The sequence below is a fragment of the Perca fluviatilis genome, chromosome 10, assembly GCF_010015445.1.
Source record: "Perca fluviatilis chromosome 10, GENO_Pfluv_1.0, whole genome shotgun sequence".
Taxonomy (NCBI): Eukaryota; Metazoa; Chordata; class Actinopteri; order Perciformes; family Percidae; genus Perca; species Perca fluviatilis.
Genome location: NC_053121.1, coordinates 14947440 through 14956210, shown reverse-complemented (window position 1 = coordinate 14956210; position 8771 = coordinate 14947440). Strand labels below are relative to the sequence as shown.

The following is an 8771-nucleotide window of genomic DNA, read 5'->3' as shown; positions in this document are numbered from 1 at the left end:
ACTGTCCAATACGTACCTACCTTTTACGGTTTGAATTTCACCAAATGTCGTGTTTTTTTCTTTTGCTGAAATGTTGTGTTTTGTGAAATGTTGTGTTTTTCTGTTTTGCCATTGCGCTTTGCCCCACTGCCACCGTACCTTCAGCCTCCAAACACTTGTCATGTCATGTGTTGAGGACACTTGGAAATTTGAACACAACGCAGAGCTTTCACTGCCTGTAATGACAACTATGTTGCATCTCAAGTGTGAGGACTGTCGCGGTTTGGTTGCCTCGGATGGTTGCGTGACAGTTACAGTGATATGTTTATTTATATTTTTATATTTAATCTGTCTTGTGTCAGAGGTATTAAGAATCTGTTTCATGTTTATGTTGCATAAAAAACATTTGTCTCCTTTTGCTGACACTGTCCAGAAAATAGACAAGTATGCTTTGACAGGAGTAACGTTCATTCTCTTTGACTGCTGTACTGTAAACATACAGAAAGCAGACATGTGTTCTGAGTTGGGACCCCTGGGGCCCTGGCAAGTGATCAACCAATGAAACCACAACAGAGAGGCCAGGCTGGGGTGTGTGTGTGTGTGTGTGTGTGTGTGTGTGTGTGTGAGTATGTGTATTTGTGTGTGAATAGGGGGGTCACTTCACTGGGGGGAGGCTTCTGTAACAGCAATTAATGGTACTAGTTTACAGACTCCTTATAGTACTTTACGGGAAGCATGTGTGTGTAATTCGGCTAAAAGTTCAGGCTCAGTTGTGGAAAGCTGCTGGACAATAGCTCCTGAGTGACCCCACAGAGACTTCCATAAAAAACGTATAGTTCTGGCTTTTTTGTTGTCAAAAGAGTGACAATAGGGCAATGTTCACACTGAAGGTAAAAGCAGCCCCAATCTGGTGTTTTCCCCCTCAAATCCTTTCAGCGTGAACAGAAACTAACTTGATTTTACATTTCCATACATCTCTCTTTGTGGTCCTTGATCTGATACATACCTTATAGGTGGAAATTGTGACTCTGGTAGAGCTGTAATGGAGGCGTTTGACTGCATAATTATTATTATTTTTGGGGGCATTTTTAGGCCTTTATTGACAGGACCAACCCAGTCTCATGGCAGTTCGTGAAATGGTCACGTTATTTAATCTATTGATTCGTGTTCACGGGGATGTTTTTCTCGGGTTTTTTTGTGGTGGCCAGCACGAAAATGTAAACTAATGTATTTAAATGGGAAGCATATGTCGTGATCACAGCAAGACTACGATAGTGAGTAGTATGAAATGCCGAAAATCCGGGTGGGTCAAAAAATTCAGGACTTTCACCCCAGAGGCCGGGGATTGCGTCCCGCGTGTGGCGTTTTCTTTCCCGATTAACCGTCCCGTTATTGTCGCGTGTCCCCGCGGCTATGTCCCGGCGTGTGAGGCGTCCTCCCCTGCGGCCATGTCCTGGCGAGTGACGTTTGCTTTCCCCGTTAATCTCCGTATAGACCATTTCGTGCTGGCCACCACGAAAAAAACGAGATTAAAGTGTTGTTGTACACGAATCAATATATTAAAAATAACGTGACAATTTCACGAGCTGCTGTGAGACTGTGTTGACAGGACAGATGAAGACATGAAAGCGGCGAGAGAGAGAGAGAGAGAGAGAGAGAGAGAGAGAGAGAGAGAGAGAGAGAGAGAGGGAATGACATGCAGCAAAGGGCCACAGGTCAGAGTCGAACCTGGGCCCGCTGCGTCGAGGAGTAAACCTCTATATATGGGCGCCCGCTCTACCAACTGGATATTTTGGGAAAAAATAAGAAAGGCTTATTTGCTTTTTTTGCTGAGAGTAAGATGAGACGATTGATACCACTTTCATGTCTGCCGTTAAATGAAGCCAGAAGCTGGTTAGCTTAGCTTAGCTTAGCTTGGCGCAAAGGAAATATGTCCATGCTGAAAACACGGAGAAACAGCTAGCCTGGCTCTGTCCAAAGGTAACAGAATCCACATTCTAGCCTACTAAAAGCTCACTAATTATTTTGTATTTTATTTTAATTTGTACAAAAAGTTTAAAAACAACAGGTCGTGGTTTTACCACAGTCTTGTGCTAAGCTAACCGGCTGTTAGCTGTAGCTTCATATTTATCGTACAGACATGAGAGGGGCATCAATTGTTTCTTCATTTCCTGTTGAATTATTCCTTTAAAACTAGCATTTATGCAACTTCAATATATGTGCCAGTTTTGCACTGAGCTCGACTGTTATTTTAATATTGTTATTTGGCATTCAAGGTTTAGTTCAAGCTGATACAGGACATAGCCATAAAAACATCATGTGAACAGCAGTAAATCAAAGCTGAGCAGTCCCGCAGTGTGCATGAGAAGGAAGCAGTGAAATATCAAATACCAGAGTTTTCGAGGAACCTGAAGATGATATCTTACTTTCTATATTTGGCTCAGTTTACGACTGCGTGCATTTGTGTGTGTGTGTGTGTCTGTGTGTGTGCATGTTGATGGTTTCAGTTGAAAACCTTGTATCTCCTCAAAGTTGACTTTGTGGAAGCCGCATTTAAGAAAAACATGCTTGTTTTTAGCAGGATGACAGTGCATGTTTGGCCTCATCCAACAGAGTTTTATGAGTCCAAGGAGTTGAAAAACTGTCTCAACTAAGTCATTAGGGAGCATGTTGACTTGAAGTTTTGCACTGCCTGTGAGCGTACCACAACAGAAAAACACGTAATTTCGTAACATTGAGCTGCTAAATCTTTCTCTCTCTCTCTCTCTCTCTCTCTCCCCCATTAATGCACTCTTTGGTGTGTTAGCTCACCTGACTCGTGAAAAGAGAGGTTTTATTGGCCCAGCTCAGCAGGCAAACTCTGGGCTCTGATTCCAACCGGTGTGAAAGCGCCACATCTCAGACCCTCACTTAACTTGCCTCAAACAATGTGCTATTATAGAGTTTTCTCTGTATGGGTTATACTGCTAGAGCGCTGGCAGATTACAAAGTGCTCCGTCTCATTACTGTCCATATAAGCCTGCAGTCCTCGCCAGCACAAAGGAGTGATTGAGTGATAAGGGGAAAGAGATGGCCCGTAGATGCCCATGAGAGCCCTCACCTTGGCTGTTCTAGCCTCGATGAGGGCAGAGGTGATGTCATCGTGGCTAGAGACACAGGGGCCGACCCCTCTGATAGGTGGGCATGCTGGGACAAAAGAGAGCAGCTGGGACACAAAGGCCCCATTTATTGAGAGTGAGACATGAGGCCAGAGCGGACTCCGTGGGTGGCACATGGTGTCATAGCTGCTGAAAAGACCGGTGAGCAATTAATCATCTGATTCAAAAACTGAGCAAAGGGCTTATTATGTAAGGTCAGTTTAGACAGCATCGACAGGGAGCCTTTCTGGGTTACACTTCTATTTGATCACACTGATCTGCCAAAATGTCTTTATCCCATAATATTGGCTCCAAGGAGGCTATATTTATCATTATGGTCAGGTCCAACGATTTGTGCAACATAATATGACACACTTACCCCTCATTAGAGATGAAGGGTCCTTTGTGGCAGCCTGACAATCATTAAAACTTCTACCCTGGCTTGGCTTGTTTACTCTGTGGTAATTACCAGGTGATTGTGTAGCCCGTGACCCACATTCAGAGTCAGGTCAGCCAAGACATGGGGGATAATTGACAATATTCAGGGAAGTGCACGTAGAGAAAGAGTGTTAGAGTGGATAGTCATTTGTTCCTGCCTCATTAGACTGTGTTAGAAGACAAGCTGGCTCACAGTATTCTTGCAGTGGAACAATACCTCTTTCCACTGTAAGACCAAAATGTGGGCTCTGGTGTGTAAATGTGTTTGAGAGGGCATATGGCAGCCTTATTCATCCATCTATGCATTCATTTATTCACTTTGCTGGTAATATGGAAAATGAATGAATAAACTCACTGTGTATATATGCCTTCAAGGTGAGCTCATTTGACCCGATATAGCCTCTGAAGCATTTTTGGACCACATGGCTCTTCAGCTCCACCCATTTCACCTGTCCAAGTGAGTACAACACTTCTCCTGGCAGGACTCCTACCATGACGGAAACAAGTGACTGACTGCCTCTGTAAACCACACACACACACATGCACACACACACACTATCATCATACAAAAAGTTAGCCCCCCCACCGTTCATTGGCTGCAGCCTTTTAATGAATGTATGAATATGGTTTTGCAAATCTGCTTATGCTATTCAGTGTGTTTATTGTGCGATTATCTCCACAAAGCAACACTGGCCACCACACAAGCAATAAAAGCTAATGCTAGACCAACCTGTGAAAAACTAATAAGGTGGCATGCCCCCAACATCACTGAGGCTGCCAATGAATTTGGCAGTGCTCTCAAATTTCTGTCACATAAGGTACTGTGAGGTCTCGGCTACGCTATGTGAATCCAGGTCTGAAGAAGGTAGACCTCGTGAGTAAAGTTGGAAGCAGACACAACCCTTTAGTTTTTCAAAGCAAGAAGTTAACAGCCTGATGAAGCCTAAAACGTAGGACTCAAAGGACTGACTGTAAAAAAAATACAACCAGTCCTTGCAGGTGAGGGCCTGTAGTGGGAATTGAAAAAGCTTTGAAAAAGCATCATGAACTTTGAAATTGTGAACCAGCTGCAAAGAAATTAGTAAAATTACTATGTTTTAGCACCAATACCTACATTAAAACAATATTAAATTTTCATTTCACCAACTTGGTTTCATGTTGGAGTTATAACAAATCAGATTCTGAAGGGGAAATATCCAAACTCTTATTTGTGTCTGTGATTATCCAGCACTCCTCAAACACACGTTGGACCCTGTAAGACTATGCATTAGTGAGCAATAATAACCCTTTAAGGCAGCTCATTAGAAAAGTGTTATTTGACATGTCTTGATTGGAGAGCAGTTTCTATACTGGCGCCGGTGTCTACAGAAAACACCATTGGTTATAATGGATAATTTAGCAGCCTTATATAAGTATGTAAACTGTCTGTAAAGAATAAAGCGTTTTATTGTACTGATGAGGAGTGCATTTAGCTTTTTTCCATTGTTTGGAAGGGACTACTTTTTGATAGCGATATAAATAAAGCACATGATATATTTAGAATAGTTGAGGTTAATTAGCCAGCACTTGAATTAGTGGTTGGGTCCAGATCAAACCAACATGTCACAGATGCTTGTGAACCTCAGTGCCATGAGGTTACAATTCTAGGATGTTTTGGGCTATTTGTTGTTTACGATGTGTGTTCTGCAGTTAGGGGTAATTGATTGCTGTGATGGTGTGTGTTGGAACATGTTGTATTTTTCCGTAAGGCCAGCGGCTGAGAGGGGGCTGGGCTGCTGCAGCAGATGAAAAGTTCTAGGACCGTCCAACCTTAGCAGGAATTCCCAGAATTCCAGTTCCTAATTATGACATCCGCGGAGCAGAGGCACAACCCCCCCTTCCTCCACCCGCCGTCCATCACCTTAACACCAATTACAAACACACACTTGCGTTAACACATGCACGCACACACAAACACGTGCACACATTCCAATTACACCTCTGCAAGCATCATCACAGACAAGACACAAAAAGTGACAGGGAAATGGATGAAGAGCCTCAGAGCAGAAGAAAGAGTAAGATAAGAAGTCAAAGAAAGAGGAAGGAGCCTGTATGCCAGAGAATGGCTTGAAGTTGACAGTTCAGTCATTGCTATTTCCCTTTCTATCTCTGCAGGCATTCCGAAGGTATAACCCAGTTACTGGAGGTCTTTGGGATTAAGTATCAGTATTTTTATTTTTTTTAAGATTATTTTTAGGACTTTTCCGCCTTCATTTGACAGGACAGCTAGGTGAGAAAGGGGAGGGAAGACATGCAGGAAATCGTCACAGGTTGGATTCAAACCCTGGACCTCTGCGTCGAGGTATAAACCTTTGAGTCCATGAAAAGCACTATATAAATTCAATTTATTATTATTATTAAGTACAGTATATGTGCGTCTGCTCTAACCATTGAGCCAACCCAGCCACATTATCAGTTTTTTTTCAAAGGTTATGAAATACATTATCTCCGCATTTCAGGGTTTAATACTTTGTACATGTTAGCTTAGCAGCTTTTCTTTAATAAAATTACAAAAGTTTATACAGCACAACGCGGAATAATTAAAAGGCATCTATGCGTTTTCCTTACTTTAGTTAAACCTACAATAAGTACTATTTTTGGCCACTTGGGGGCAGCAGAAACAAGCTCTCAACCCAACACTAAGATATTATCACCTTTTAACTTGATATGGAGGACTTGTTAGCAAACAGTTGACTATTTGCGCAGCCAGCAGATATAAAAAAAACATTAGCATTCATTTGGAGTCGTGTTTCTGCTCACCCTGACAAGTGCAAGTCCAGTATTCACTCTCCTTTTAACACTCTTTTTGGCCTCTACCAACTCTTGAGGGGAATATCTGGCTCATTAGCTGCTAAATGCTCCACTATGTTCACCAGCGAGTCTGTCCGGCAGTCAGTCTGTCAGTGAACAGTCTGTTTTTAGAGCTTCTTTGCTAAAAACAGCTGTGTTCTGCGCCCAAGCAGTGAGAGAGAGGAATGAGTTGGGGCCAGGAAACAAAACAATGAGCTGAAAGATGCTATAATGCTCTGTAGAGGTGAGGGGAGTCGCAGAGGCAGGTGATAATTCTTTGTGGGTTCATCAGTGACCCCTTTCACATACAAGTATGGAAATATTGCCAATAGAAGTAATAGGAAAAATATAAAAATTCCTTAAAGCCTCTTGCTCCCAAATTTCCCATCCACATCAAGCACTATAGGGCTGGTCAGCCTGGCTTTACGTACAGCCTCTTAATTTCATGTGCCAGAAGTGCTTTGGGACACAAGTTCTCTGGTGTGAGTCGTGGGAGGTACGAACTGAGCACGGGTGTTTCTGTTTGCTCTGTACATTTTGTTCCTTGGGGGAATCTCACTGATTAAGTGCTACTATTTTGACAATATGTCAACTGCTTGGCAGCTCTGTAAACAGCAGTGCTGACCAACATGTTCCCAACCTCATCCCAATGCCGTCTGAAAAAAAAGGTCAGGAGACTGCTTATTTTAGTGCTGCTGTCAGACTGAAAAACTGTAATGAATCGTTTTAATTAAAACCCATGAAGTGCCATCTCTTTTTTCTTTTTTAATGTCTCTGGTGTGAGCATCAGTGAGTGTGCATGAATTCTCTATGACACAAATATCCCAATTCCTAAAATGCATATGTATGTTTCTTTATTTTTAGGATCGAGCCCCTGGCCAGACCACTCCGTGAGTCGCCGTGGGGATAGAAGAGCCCTTTATTAGAGATGGCACACAGGGGTCCTTCATAAGGCACCACATGGGCACTTTATAACATCTGACATAAGCATTTGAGAGTGTGGTTACCAATGCTTGTGGTTGATGCATGTCTGATGGAGTCCAGTCGTATGGGGTTGGGAGGCTCGCTCTTACTCACTTTCTCTCCCCTTTCCACTGCCCTTCAACCAAGAGAAAAGGAGAAAGAAACAGACGGCGTAAACATAAAAGCAGAACACGGAGAAAGGGGAAAATCAAAATCTAGTGATGCTGGACCATAAACACACAGAAGCAGTTGGATAAACACCATGAACTTCATATAAAAGCTCTGAGGGGGCTTTCGCTAATAATAAAAAAAGCTACTAAACTATATTAGCATCAGAGGTGTTGGCTGACTTTAATAATGTGTTATAAAAAGCAATTCCCAACGCTGTGGGTGTTTTCTGATCCTGTGCAATCCTGTGCCCCTATCGGTGTCTTTGTCACTACTTTCCAGAAATAAAACTGATGGCCGTCCATTTCTGTTCTGACAACTCTTTGGCTAAGGTTTGATCTGGTTCATCTACTTGGTTAAGGTTAGGGGAAGATCATGAATTGTGTTAAAACAAGGGTAAGTGTCACAGCCATGCTAGCAGCTCTGGGAGAGTGAACATAGCAGAGCTTTGAGTGAGATCCTAACATCAGCATGAAACCATGTACACAATGAAAATGACAATAACATGCTGATGTCTAGCATGTTTACCATGCTCACCATCTTCGTTTAGTGTTTTAGCATAACATTTGCTAACTAGCACTTAGTCTGGATCAACGAAAGCACATTTTCAGGATGATTGCCAGATGTCCCTCACCTGTGTGTTGCCATTCTCAAACTCCGTTCGCCTCGGGAAACAACAACAAACTTCGAGCTAGCAAGCTAGACCCTGAAAATGGCAAGTTTTGAAGAAAATTTGGGTCATGTAACAAGGCAATTGTGATTGGTTTAACGAAATGCAAACAACCAAGAGCAGTTATTGTCTCATTTCCCTATGTATGTGTGGTCTAGCCAGACCTTACTACTAGAAGATAAGTCTGGCAATGCAAGACTAATTAGCACTAAACACACACTATACAGTAGATCACCAGAGGTATTAAGGTTTACCCCCTAACTGACCTTTAATATCAGTACCAAATTTCATGACAAACTATCCAATATTTTAGTTTATCCAATAGAAATATATTTAGCAAATATTGTGTCAATCTATCTAGTAGATGTTAAGATTATTCTTTAAGTAACTGAAAGGTCAAAGGATCACCAAGGTCAGAGGGCTTCATCCTCTGGGGACCATGAATGTCTGTACGAAATGTCATGACAATCCATCCTGTATTTGTTGAGATGTGGTGGACTGACTGATCAATGGATCTTCGTGTATCTGCACTTAAGCAGCCCTAAAATGTTATGGCGTGCCATGGGGAAACAGTCTTATCAGTTATT

The 8771-nt window shown here is 42.4% G+C and overlaps 1 long non-coding RNA gene across 1 annotated transcript; it reads left to right on the top strand.

Annotated features, from left to right (window-relative positions):
• Positions 1-3155: 3155 nt before the first annotated feature.
• Positions 3156-7818, top strand: LOC120567075. The gene is made up of 3 exons (XR_005640515.1): positions 3156-3278; positions 3930-4011; positions 7248-7818. It is a non-coding gene; the product is annotated as an uncharacterized LOC120567075 (long non-coding RNA).
• The last annotated feature ends 953 nt before the right edge of the window (positions 7819-8771 follow it).